This window comes from Lolium perenne, chromosome 4 (assembly GCF_019359855.2).
Source record: "Lolium perenne isolate Kyuss_39 chromosome 4, Kyuss_2.0, whole genome shotgun sequence".
Classification (NCBI taxonomy): Eukaryota; Viridiplantae; Streptophyta; class Magnoliopsida; order Poales; family Poaceae; genus Lolium; species Lolium perenne.
In genome coordinates this window covers 339,072,266-339,082,285 of record NC_067247.2, presented here as the reverse complement: position 1 = coordinate 339,082,285, position 10,020 = coordinate 339,072,266, and the positions used below count along the sequence as shown (strand labels likewise).

Genomic DNA, 10,020 nt, shown 5'->3' with positions numbered 1-10,020 from the left:
TGGGCTCATATTTTTAGGATTTTTCTACGATTTATGGCTTACAGATCTTGTTTTCTGTACAGTCAGATTCAAAGAAATTCCTAAAATTGTAGGTTTAATATTTCTGGGTGATTCCAATTGGGTTAGTCTTGTATTAGTACTGGCTATCTAGGAAAAATATTATTAGTCTCTGTTCATACATATTTGTTGCTGTTAGTAATGTTTATGTGTGACATGCATTGTTGAAACAAAACTTTTCGGTTTATCTAAAACCCTTGACCAACTCTTTTTAGTAGAGGTGGGCAACCTTTGTTTTATGCTTGCAAAACAAAACCTCTGCAACCTAAAATTAGCTCTTTTGTTTTGCTTAAGTTTACAAATGATGTGGAATATGGTTTGCTTCCTATTTTGGTTGTAGTGTTATGGGAACAAATTAAGTTAGGAAAACTGTTTTCTACTTTTCCAAAAATGTTTGAAAATGCTTTGTGAATGTATTTGATGTCAAACTAATGCATTTGTCCTCTTTAGGATGTTATCTACCAGGGGATATTTGGTTTATACCATGGTGATACCCGAGAGAGGCAATTGCTAAGTTGTGATGCACTCATACCTTTACTAGGTAAATAAATGGGGTTTTCTAAACTAAAACTCTTAAAGTTGTTTTGTGGTATCTATAGGTCCTTAATATGTTATACCTTGGCTGCATGGTTAGTTGTTGATTGATGAATGTTGTCTTGTTGATGCAATGTGATTGATTGTGTTCCTTTTATTTTTTCCGGCGATAGATGCGAACAATTCCGGAGAAGAAGAAGTGGAATCGGACGAGGATTTTATTTATATTGTTGGGATTCTTATATTTATGGAGTTGAAGAAGTCCGGGGACAAATAAGCCAAGGCAAGCCATCTTTTGATCTCTGATTTGGTGTCTAGTTGGATGTCATTTGTTGATGTCCAAAGCACCTTAATTCTATGTGTGTTACTCTCTCTATTTATGTCATCTATGTGTGATTTCAAGTGGGGAACTCCCTAGTGGTGATACTCCACTATTGTCTTTGTGATTATGGGATGCATGGTATCATGGCCGTGCTATTTCACTTGGTTATCTTGTATGCTCAACTTGAGCATGTTCCATCTCAAGATAGTAAATTACACCACATCCACCCTCTTTGTAGTATAGAGGTATCAATGTCATGATCTTGGCGTATTCTCAACTTGAGAGAAGTATGCCGTGTACCCATGGGAAAGTAGGTTGGATAGTGATACTCCACTATCTAACTTGTACACTTAGCACCATCAATCTGAAAATGTTTCCTCTTATGTTGGCATTATACATGCTTACCTTAAGCAAGTATGATCCTCTTTACGCCACTCACACATCCCCTCATGGGCGTGATGACCTTCATCTCGGCCATGGTGATGTTTTAGTTCCATTCATGAAACTATAGGATGGGAACCCCTCAAGGTTTACCTTGTTGTAAATGTTTTTGAAAACCTTGGGTGAGTTGGACTTACTCAAGTGTGTGTTTATGAAAGGAAAGGATCTTGGCAAAGATGGTTGAAAAGAAAATCTTGTTTTCGAAAACTTTGGCGCCTAAGTATTCACCCGTGACAATTAACCCGCGCAACCACATTACCCTGGAGTGGGAGGGGCTTAGCTCGTAGTTTGTTCTTCTTAACATGGGACACCGCACAACTATATAAGGGTAAGGTTACCCCTGAATCCGGATTGTCGTTGGTGGAGACAATAGTATAACGGGAGGCCTTCGGGGCTGACCCGTCCGGAAGACACTATGGGTCTCCTGGCTTGGCGGTGGAGCCACGCTCAAAGGAGGTGAGCTGCCACGGTGCCGGGGAGGTACATACTCCATAGGGTAGGATCCCGTGCTAAGTCGAATAGGCGAAAGGCTATGTCCGAGTTTTTGTCATGGCATAGTTGATATGCAGGGATGATGCCCACATGATAAACTCGCGGATCTTGTGGGGAAAGTGTGCAAACTCTGCAGAGTCAAATCTATTCGAATAGCCGTGTCCGCGGTCATGGACGGTTGGAATGGCTGTTGCTTAGCCTAATGTGTTTTGTTTATGAAAGTGTTTGACAAAGGAAAGAAATGAACTTGTTTTCGGAGTACCGGAAGGGTACGGGAATGGTTTGGTTGACCATATGGAGATGGTCGGAAAGGAAATAAATTGGGTTACCCCCATCCTAGTGTTTTATGTTGTAGAACTCTTTTGAAGTATCTTCTTCAATAAAGATATAGATATGTCATAGGATCTCTCTAGCATTCCCATCAAATGAGGTGGCGATATGCTAACTCCTCTTCAATAAAGATATAGATATGTCATAGGACTTCCCTAGCGTCCCCATCAATTGAGAGGGCGGTATGCTACCTTCCCTCTTATTAGGTTAGCATGATGTCTTTGAAAACACCATAGTATCCGCATCACTTGAGATGCTGGTATGCTATATGAGAAACTGATCTTCTCATGCATGCTATATCCATAAGAGAAACTATTCTCTCCCTCTTGTCTTCTCTAGTTAGACTTGTATTCACCTTCTTGATGGTTTGCGAGTACAATTCCCAATGTACTCACGGCTTTGTCCCTGGCTATTTACTTGGCCAGACTTGGAGGAACACGACGGATGAAGAAGGAGTTGGCGACGTCTATGCGAGCTAGAAACGTCTTCCCAGTCAGTTGCCTGTAGGGTTATGGCAGATGACTTGGGTACTGCGCTGCTAAAGTGATGATGCTACTCTGATGTTTAGTTAGGCCCTCTGAGGCTATTATGTAAGTACTGGTCATGTGACCATATTGTAATTTTCTTATTCCGCTTTGTAATGGATGGTGTAATTTGATATCAGTTCGGTTATGTGTTCACGGCGCACTGATCATGGGATCGTGAACTGTATACATAACAGGGAATTTCGGCCAGCTAGTCCGGGGTCCCCAAAATATCCACAAGAGAAACTACTTCTCTTTATCATGCCATATCCACAAGAGAAACTATTTCTCTTTCACATGCTATTTCCACATGAGAAATTAGCTCTTCCCTCTTGTCATCTTAAATTAGCACTTGTTATCTTGCACTCTTCCAAAGTACCTTCTTGATGGTTTGCGAGTACAATTCCAAATGTACTTACGGCTTTGTCCCTGGCTATTTACTTGGCCAGACTTGGAGGAAATTCAACGGATGAAGAAGGAGTTGACGACGTCTATGCGAGCTAGGCACGTCTTCCCAGTCAGTTGCCTGTAGGGTTATGGCAGATGACTTGGGCTCTACGCTGTTGAAGAGATGATGCTACTCTGATGTTTAGTTAGGCCCTTCGAGGCTATTATGTAAGTATTGGTCATGTGACCTTATTGTAATTTTTTTTATTCAGCTTTGTAATGGATGGTGTAATTTGATATCAGTTTGGTTATGTGTTCACGGCGCACTGATCATGGGATCGTGAACTGTATACATAACAGGGTATTTCGGACAGTTAGTCCGGGGTCCCCACAGAGCTGGTATCAGAGCTATCCTGACTGTAGGAGACCTTAGTTAGCATGGACGTTAGTTAGGAAACAAGTACTTGGGAAAAACTATTTACGAAACAAATTCTTTCCTTAGTCGGAAGCATAGCTTCTACTCCTCTCATTTCTTCAAGACTTCTAAATTCCTGTCTCTCCGCTTGATTAAAATGTTTGAAAAAAATTTACTCTATTGTCTCATCCACTTCAAACCTACATATTGGACGATGTCCCCAACTCAGACCGGGGACTCGAACTCAAAGATGGATCAATCCCTCAGGAAGTCTCATGTATATCCAACAACAGTTATTGAAGATTGGATGCCAACTTAGCCGTGCTCATGTAGGGATGATAACATCATATCTTTGGTTGTTACCAAAGTATGTCAAAAATCTGACCTTGTTCCTCCATGGACTTGCACCTTTTTGCAGTCGTCTGGGATCAAGTCCTCAGTTCTTGACTAGTAATTTTTAGGCCAGCCACCAGAAGTTGCCAACTTCGGGAGCACCTCAACCGCTACCTCTTTGAAGACCTCATGTTTCCGGAATGTCGAGACTAGAAGTTCTACACAGTTTTCTCCTCCGCCTCAACATCAACGACTCAACACCCGGCCCCTTCACCACCAACTGCTACAAGGATCCAAGTTGAAGCTGATGCTGAAGATATGAAGACATCAACATATGTGACCAGCCCCAAACCTATAGGATGGATAGGACAAACTCCATCGCTTTGATTGAGCTACCCCCGCGCAGTAGGAATTTCTGGGTACTTAGAGTACCATGTCTGGTTTGATGATTGCTTGTAGTTCTCTAGTGTGCTGCTTGGGTGTCTTTTATCTGTTTGTTGTGTGTATGATTGTCTTGGCCTTTCTGTCTGAAAACACTCTTAGTATGATAACTTCGCGTAGGAAGCCTCCCTAGGATGTTTTCACCCTCACCTACCTCGCCGATGTATTGCTAACTGCTAGTTAGTTGGATCGGTTAACGGAAGACACTAACTCTAAACCCGTTAGAAGTTGTTTTTCAACCGTCACGAAAACTAACCCAGACCCCTATCTACGGTAACTACTCTCAAGATCAGCTGAAGCATCTCTACTACGTCAAGAAAGCAGAAGCCCCTACCTTCAAGAGTGACTGCACCTCTACCAGAATACATACTAACTTGGTCCGACCTTGGAGTATAATCGCGCTAACCTCGAGGATATCTTCTTGAAACCACCCCCTAACACACCGTCTAACCCGTTGAGTGAACAATAGCGTCAAAGCCAAGCTACATCACATGGTTCATCTGGTCCTTACCAAGTGAAGCTCCTGAAGATACTTCAAGACTCAAGACCTTAGGCGTAGTTTACCCGCTAACTTCTTAGCTGGTAGAAGCGGCACCGACTCTCAAGCTGACGATTGTCTTCAACCCCCTCTGTTGCGGCTTCATATGGATACCAACCAGGCATTTCTTCAACTTACTAACTCGTCGCGCGTCCCATATGGCTCAGTTAACACCGTGGGTGCCTCTTGAAGTTGTGGTCTGCACGTCGCCCCTGAAGATTCTACAACTGAATGCGGAAGATCGATGACTTCTTCAGAAGCCCCAGACGGAACCACAAGGCAAAAGCTCAGAGTTTTTTTCGAGAGCCCGATGAAAAATCTTAAGGGTGGAAGACTTCGTCTTCCACTAAAAGCTGGAGCTAACCCCAAAATTTTTCGACCCTTCTAAAAGCACCGTTAGGATATATTAACTCTCCCAAAATCATGGACCCCTCTAGTATATTTCAGAAGCTACAGATCTAACACCTACATGGAGTAGTCAACCTCTTCACGAAGCTCGCCCTCGGAAGGAATCCATCATGTCTCCCAGAAAATGAAGCAATGACCTTCTCGACAACTTCATGTCTCCAAGAAGACGAGTCTAAGTTTAGTCAACTATGAAAACCTACCTAGTCCTACGTTTAGTAATCTCGGGACGAGATTATTTTAAGGGTGGAAGAGCTGTAACACCCCAACTTTTGCAACCTTGTTTATTTGTCCTTAGAGCAAAAATTAGGGGGAATAAAAACTTTTTCTATAAACTAATTAGATGAATTGCCTTGATCTGTTTGTTATAATGAATTGCTTTGATCTGCTGGTAGATGAATTGTCTTGATTTGCTTGTTGAGTTTTGTCTTGACTTACCCCAAAGAACAACACCCCTAGTGGTAAAACAAGCAACTCACCTAACAAAACACATGTGTGGCTGAACCTTTCAACTAATGGCAACTTGAATGTGCCTACTTAAAATTCATCTTTGTGGTGCAATCTAGCCCAACCCATCCTTGTTTCAAAACTTGGGATCATCTACCCCTTCATACATCCTTCTCTCTTACTCTAGTCAAAAAACCCTAAGACTCACAATTTTGGCTAAGTCCTAAATCTATTTCCTGGTTCCATCTTGGAGCCCCTGGATTAAGCTATCTCTTGCCATCTAAGGAAATGCACATGGTCCTAGACCTAACTTATCATGATCACTTCCCAACCATGTCCTTGATTTGAACCAAATCCCTCTTATACTCATTTATCCTTGTCTGTTTTGAGGCCAAGTCATCAAATGGTTTTGGCAGGCTTAAAATGTTCAATCTTTGGCAGTTGATCTCTAAGCACCCATAACTGTTATTGGTGACCTCTACACATGGATCTCATATTTGCAACATCCTCTACAACTTCCACGTCCCGCATGTCCCATTCTACCCTTGAAATTCTTATATTCACTTGGTCTTATACCCTATCCACTATTTCAGCTCTAGATCACTTGTTCCTCTTTTACCTCTAGTTTTTCTTTATTCTTCACAAAACCAAGTGTGGAGATGATTGCTACATTGTGTAATAATCATCTACCATTGAGATCACTCCTCTCTAAATTAGTTTTAAATCTCAAAACCATATTGCTTTTTCTTCTCTAGTTTAATCCCAAAGCCACTTCTAGTTTTATCAAAGCTTTCCAAATGATTTTCTCAAATGAAATGGGAAATGTGTGTGGTATCTCATATCACCCAAAAATAATTTCTAGATAATTATTTTCTTGGTTCCATTTGCTTTATTTAAGAAAATCTACCTTGTGTAACAAAGTGAGAGAAGAGCTTTTTGAAGACCTATTTTCTATCTAGCTCCTCTTTATTTATTTATTTATTTTCTTTTCAATTCCTTTCCAATTAAATTCCTTTCCAATTGTCCATAGACAATTGAGGTGATTCAATTACCTACAAAATGAACTCAAGGTTAAATGAAAACTTTTGAAATATCAATTGCACCTCTCTGATCCATATAGCATCAAATCACCCTCCATTTTGATGAGCATCCAAACAAAACTATTTAACCTACCTTGTCCAAGTGACCAAGTGATGAACCACCTTTGCATGGCACTAGGGAAGTGGCCGGCCATGCCATGCCATCTCTCCATGCATTACCTCTCCCTTATTCTCTCTCCCTCTACTTTATTTGAGCATCACTCCACGACATGAAACCACCAGCACAACCCCATGCTTGATCTCCTTGGTCATTCATCCTACATGAGAGAATTGGAGCCGGCCATGATGTGTATGGCGATATTTTCCATCACCTCCTTCTCTCTCCCTCCCTCCTCTCTTGGTCAAATCCTGGGAAGCCACACACCTGCACACCTACTACCTCTAGCACCTCTGCATTCCCTCCTTCTCCCCATAGTCAGACCCTACACCAGCCCTCCCTTATCTCTTCCCCTTCCCAATGCCATCAATGGCACTTGAGCATGGTTTTGGCTAGGATCTTGAAGAGATCTTGATGCAGCTCTCTCCTCCATCCACCAGCACGAGCTTCAATACCTTACACTAGCCCTGGGCATCATAAAAGCATCCCTAGCCAACCCTAGCTCCCCTCCATCCCGTGCCTCTTCTAGGTGGGCATCATGAAGTGGGCAGCAGCGACCTGAGCACTTCAGGCCCCGATGCCGCGCCATTGAGACGTCCTGGCATCCCTTGCCCCGATGCACACGCTCCCGAGGTCAGTGCTGCCCCACAGAAGCCTCGCCATGCTCGCCATCGTCGTGATCACCACGCCACGACGTGGCCACCGCGCACCCCACTTGCTGCATTGTCCCCCGGCTATAAAACCCTCCTCCCCATCTCACAGCACTCCGTTTTCCACCCACTGAGCCACAATGAAGCTCCACGACGTTCTCCTTCCTCGCTGCCAGACGAAGGAAGCCGCAGCGCCATGGTCACCGCGTGGTGACGGGCTCGGTCACGGACGCCCCGACGCTCCCACGTCTCCCTCTCTGTTTCTTCCGTCTTCCCCATCTCTCCTCGTTTCAATCCACACCAATGTGCCGCCCAGGTCCACCGGGAGCTGCCGCCAACCTCACCGGAGATGGAGCCGCCTGCGTCGCTGCGGGAGGAGCTGCTGTGCGGAAACTCAAGGAGCGTCTGGACGCGCCCCTGGATGGCCCTGACTCGCTGCTACCCCGCCGGAGCCCGCCATCGACCGCCGCCCCTCGCAGGTGAGCCCCTGGACGCCGCCCTGTTTTTCCCATCCGCCGCGCGCTCGTGCATGGTCGCAGGGAAGGAGACGACGCCTCCCTAGGCGTGCGACTGCGTGGTCTGCATGGCCACGTTGGTCATGCAAGGGTCTGGCCCGCCCGGGGCCCTCTCCCCTCCTCTTTCTTTATTTTTTTCCCCTGGACAAGCACCTGGGCCGGCCCACTTTGCACCCCGCATGGCCCAGGCGTTTCCCGCCCACTCCCAGTCTTTGAAATTTCTGTTAAATGTGTTAAAAACCAGAGGCACTCAAATGAAAATAACTCGAGTTTTACTCACCCAAATCCGACGAAACCAATTTCATTAGATCAGAAATTTCTTTATCTTTCCAATTCCACTGGCCTTGTATTTTTAGGATTTTTATACGATTTTTAGTACATTAAACATGATCACTGTATTATGTTTAGTGTTTGTAATTTCTAAATTTGAAAAATTAATATTTTTTAGTGAATCCAATTGGATTAGTCTTGTTTTAGTACTGGCCATCTAGGAAAAATAATGTTAGTCTCTGTTCATACAAAAAAATTTACTGTTTGTGTTAATGTTGTACCAAAACTTTTGTTTATTTAAAATCTTTAACCAACTCTTTTTATTTAAAAATGGTCAACCTATGTTTTATTCTCGCAAAACAAAACCCCTGCAACTTAACCTTAGTCCTATTGTTTTGCTTAAGTTTTAAAAGAGGGTAGCATATTGTTTACCTCCTATTTTTGTATAGTGTCTATTAGCCAAATAAACTAGGAAAAATGATTTCCTACTTTTCAAAAAAATGTTTTAAAATAAAATACGAATGCTTTTGATACCTAACCAATGCACTTGTCTTCTTTGTGGTGTTATATACCAGGGGATAATTAATTTATGCCATGGTGATACCCAAAGTGGCAATTGCTCATTTGTGAGGCTCTCATGCCTTTATTAGGTGAATAAATTGAGTTTTCTAAATTAAAACTCTCAAGTTGTTTTGTAGTATCTATAAGTCCTTAGTATGTTAGCCCTTGGTTGAGTTGTTAGTTTCTGATTGTTGCATGTTTGTTTAGTTGGTGCAATATGTTGATTGTGTTCTTTTTTTTATTTTATTTTCCGACGTTAGATGCGAACAATTTCGGAGAAGAAGAAGAAGAAGTGGAATCGGACGAGGATTTTATTCATATTGTTGGAAGTCTTATTTGATGGAGTTGGAGAAGTCCAGGGACAAATAAACCAACCAAGGCAAGCCATCTCTTGATCTCTGAATATTGAATCACATATGGTGGTTACTTTGTTATTATTATTGTCTCTCGATCTATCTTGTGTGATTTCTACTTTTGTTGTCGGAGCATGCTTACCGTGAGCATGTTTACTCTTTTTGGCACCTCGCCGACAAACCCCTTTTTGTAAATGGTGGTTGTCAACACCATGATCTTGGTGTACCCTCTAAATGTGATGGGTATACCCACTTATCTTGTGTGTGTCGACCTCTTGACACCCTTCTTGAACCCCTTGTTGATGTTATGCATACTTACTCTCGAGTATGTTGAACCCCTTGTTGATCTTATGCATGCACACCCTGAGCATGTATGCCCCCTTGACCATCTATATTATCATCTTCTTAGCGGTATGATGATTAACATCATGAACCTTGTTGAATCTTCCAACTTATGTTGATCATATACATGCTTACCCCAAGCATGTATGACCCCCTTTTGACACCGTAATTATCATCCCCTTAGTGGTATGATGGCTAGCATCATGTCATTGTGACTCTTAGTTCCTTCATAAAACTATAGGTTGGGAACCCCCTTGGAAAAATACCTTGTTGAAAAGAATTTTTGAAAACCTTGGGTGAGTTGGACTTACCCAAGCGTGTGTTTATGAAAGGAAAGGATCTTGGCAAAGATGGTTGAAAAGAAAATCTTGTTTTCAAAAACTTTGGCGCCTAAGTATTCACCCGTGACAATTAACCCGCGCAACCACATTACCCTGGAGTGGGACGGGGCTTAGCTCGTAGTTTA

At 42.8% G+C, this 10,020-nt stretch overlaps 1 long non-coding RNA gene across 1 annotated transcript; it reads left to right on the top strand.

The window, feature by feature from the left end:
* Positions 1 to 504: 504 nt before the first annotated feature.
* Positions 505 to 2,886, top strand: LOC127296604 (uncharacterized). The gene is made up of 3 exons (XR_007848576.2): positions 505 to 598; positions 765 to 874; positions 2,602 to 2,886. It is a non-coding gene; the product is annotated as an uncharacterized lncRNA (long non-coding RNA).
* The last annotated feature ends 7,134 nt before the right edge of the window (positions 2,887 to 10,020 follow it).